Consider the following 4,033-nt stretch of genomic DNA (forward strand, 5'->3'; position numbering starts at 1 on the left):
TAAATGGCTGCTTTTTAAAGAGCTCCTTTGGTACTTTCCAGGAAATCTAAACCTCATGCCCTTGGCCCAGTCAGTCTCCCTTTTCCTGAATGTGCAGCTGTGTAGGTGTGCACTATAGGGTTTGTTCTGATTTATGAACAAAAAACCCCACTTTTTTCCCTTTTTAAAAGTATTTACATCCTCTAAGACTTTGGTGGTTTTCTTTTTTTCTCTCTCTCTTTGACCCTAGTGGAGGCTGAAATCCAAATGTCAAAAGAATGGTATTTAGTGCAGGGACAGAGATGACCTTTTCCCATCAGCTATATTAATGAACCTCATCAGAATGTGGTGTTACTTGGCAAAATAAACCCCCATGTCCTTTCTCTGAGAAATATATACATGTTGAGCCATAATCGAAAGCTGACATTTTCAGAAGACCATAGAAAGGGCATTCAGACTGTTTTGCAGTCGTGAGAAATATTGACCCTAAAAATTCCCAAGTTTTAATTATTAAAATATGGTTATCCTAAATAATAATTTCATTTTGTCTGTTGTCTCAGAAGGACACCTCAAAAGAGTAATTTCTAAAACTCTCAACATCTCAGAGGTGGAAAAATATCTTGCTGTTAGCAGCATTCCCAAGCACGCTTGCAGTCACACAGCATATTGAGGATTCAGCCACAGACCAGTGACCAGTGTGGATCTGTCTGTCCTGAATAGTGGCATTCTGATCTGGACATTGTTTCTGTCTCTAAATTGGACAGTGCAGCTAAACCTAGGCTGAGGGACTAATCTTTGCCTGTTTGGTCAAATCCTCAAATCCTTTCTGTGGGCTACAAGGTTGCCCTTAAATAAGCAAGAACATTTAACTTCTAGTGATTGTTTCAGATGTTTAAAATTTCCTAACGTTTGAAAGTCGTTGCAGTGCAGAAGCTTGTAGGATCAGGTTCCTTGCAGATCGAATTGCCCTGACATCTGCAAAGTGATTTGCCTCTCAGTGTCTGTTTCAAATTCAATAAAATTTACAGTAGCCATTTCTGACCACCAAGTGCTTCTATCAACTGCTGTTTGCTCCTGAAGCAAAACCCATGTTTCTGTGTTCTTATTTTCACAGAAAAGCATTCAGCACTTGACACAATGTTATAGAATGGTATTATAAGATGCCAGAAAACAAATGCAACAGAAAAAGAGAAAAACCATGGCATGTCTTTTCTGTTACTAGTTTCTTTCATTCTGCTATGAGATAAGAGTTGGAAAGAGGGCTTCTTTATAGCAGTTCTGTAGATATTCTGGAGGGGGTTTGCTTGGTGCAACACTATACTCTGCTTGAAAAACTGAAATATGAGTCCTGCAAGGTGTCTCTGCCTGTTCAATGGATTAACAGGAGCTCCTCTCCTCTCCTCTCCTCTCCTCTCCTCTCCTCTCCTCTCCTCTCCTCTCCTCTCCTCTCCTCTCCTCTCCTCTCCTCTCCTCTCCTCTCCTCTCCTCTCCTCTCCTCATTCTGGCCAGACCAAATAGACTTAAAATAAAAAATCAGAAGTACCTGCAGAAAGGCTGTATATTTTTGTAGTAAATTCCAGAGCACTGTAGCCTGATTTTTGGAAAGTCAGTTTGGTTTCAGGCATGCTAATCTCCACAAACATCTTGTCATGAAACATTTGGGAAAACTCTTCACGTTTGGGGTTTGACTTTTGGCATTTAATGATGAGATAGGGTCACTGGGGTGTCAAGAAGAAGGAGAGCAAGAGGGAGGTGGTTATAAGGATGACTGGCTCAATCTTTGTCTGTTTGACAGTGAAAGTTGGGGCTGAGGAGATCTGTTTGTCCGCCACTGGATTCCTGGGTGGTGCTGGGCAAGCCTTGCTTTTCCCTGTCCTTTGCTTTTCCCACTCTGTAAAATAATACTCTGATTTTCTTTGCAATATATAGAGAGGAATTACTGCTGATCAGGCTGGTGGTTGTTATTAGCAACTAGAAATAAGAGATGATAGCTGCAAGTGAAACAGGGAAAGAGCAGATGTCTCAAATAATTTCCACTGACTGCTCCCACTAAGCCTGGGGAAAGGCTGTTGCTCTGCAGCATTTCTCCATTACAGCAGAACCAGCAGGTGCTTTCTGTGGAACCAGCCCTGAAACTGAAGGAGGAAAGTTATTGTTGTTACCTCCATAATGGTGTGTATCACACTCAGAGCAATAACCCCTGCCAAGAGCAGGAAAGGTTTGATCAAATGTGTCAACCTTTGTGGCTTCACCTCCAAACCTCCTGGTATTCAGCTGGGAAACTGGAGAACATGTTATTGCAGTTGAATTTCTGCCTGATCACCAAACAGCCCGCCAATTTTGTGAAAATTGCCCAGCCCTCCCACATGAAAAATATATCCTCTCTCAGCATTAGTGATTGTAAAGGGTCAGCAATTTTTAATATCCGGTATTTCCCTTTCTCTCTGCACTCTTCCCTCTCCACCATGCAAATCCTGCACGTTGCAGTGCTGGACTGGAGCAGGGATGGCTGCTGTGGACACTTGACACCATATAATTCATCCAGAACAAAAGGGAGGGACAGCAAGGGAAGGCCAGGAGCTGGAGAAAAGCCCTTTGTAAGAAAATGCTCAAATACTTAGAAGTGTCTTCTCTTGAGGGAGGGGAAGCGTGGAAGGGAAAAGGAAAATCCTTCTCAGTTCTAGGCTCTCACACATGAATTTTGTGATAGAGATAAACAAAAAGCAGGTGAAGGCATAGATGTAGTGAGAACAGAAAGCATATGGGTAAGGAAAGCTCAGCACCTTTCTCACAAATCTTTTTCTCAGGGGAATGAGCTGCTCCTGATTTTGGCTGTCAGCAGGGCTGGGATTTACAGGGTACTGCTGGGCTTTCTCGTCCTGAGTCAGAGTGCAGGAGGCAGCAGCATGCCATAATGGTTGTCATGGCCTAAGAAGAGGGCTGGCTAATTGCCTGATGAGAACATTCCTGAAAAAGTGTTGGTCTGCCTTTTGGTTTGTATTCTTTCAAGGTGCAAAATGCTTGCCTGAGTTTGGTAGTGGTGGAGAATGGAGAAATTTGCATTAAATCTTTTCTTATTTTACAAAAAAAAAAAAAAAAAAAAAAAGCTGGACAGCAACTGGGCCAGACTTGTTTTATTGGGGTTTCCCTCCACTTCTTTCCCAGCTCAATCCAGCAGTGAGATGTCTGTTCCTCTCAGACATGGCTGGTTAGCAAATGCCTGCAGTGTTATTTTCCCTGGCGAAGCAGCGGATGCTCTGAGTGTTTATTTATGAAGAATGACCCTATTGCTGTGTTTTCCCAAGCACTGCTGAAAACAAGCAGCTGAAAACTAGCAGTGGGACATGGTTTCTTTGCATATGGTTTTCCTTCTGCCTGCAAAACCTCCATGTTTTCTCCCCCACAATGATGCCAGTAACTCTAGCCTGGTCTCTGGTGCTTCTCTCATGCCTCCTGGGAGCCTCTGGGAGCTCCTGGGGCTATTTTGCCACTTCACTCTTAGATCAGCCTCCTGCTCCTGTACTACATCACCTTCTTTTGGAAATGCCTCCTGTCCCTCAATGCCCCACTCTGTGCAGTTGACTTGTATGGAGGTGGTTTCCCCTTGTCTCAGTCCTCACTAAGCAAGAATAATCTAAGGTTGATTACTTCTATCCAGAATGGAAGGTGGCCTTCATGTCCTGCAGCCTCACTCGGGTGACAGCAGGGAGCAAACTGATGGGCTGCATCTCTGTTGAGAGATTTTTGGAGCCAAAAATGGGAAGTGGTCTTCAGGGCACAGAATTTCATCTGCCTCCTGCATTATCATGACCAGTGTAGTTCCCTAGCTAAGAGAAACCTGAACTGAATGGCCTACAAGTATCCTGCTCACTCACAAGCCCAATTCCACAGCAAGAACTTCTTCCCTTCACTCCCAAGAGACCATGTGGACAACGATGCAGGCATTAGCAGAGCAGGCCAGTACTGTAAGTGGGATCAGGGGCTGGAGATTGATGCCCGAACTCAGTCTATATTCCTGGACACCTTGGTATAGCAATACTCAAAGCTCCTCTTG

Source organism: Molothrus ater, chromosome 9 (assembly GCF_012460135.2).
Source record: "Molothrus ater isolate BHLD 08-10-18 breed brown headed cowbird chromosome 9, BPBGC_Mater_1.1, whole genome shotgun sequence".
In the NCBI taxonomy this organism is placed as follows: domain Eukaryota; kingdom Metazoa; phylum Chordata; class Aves; order Passeriformes; family Icteridae; genus Molothrus; species Molothrus ater.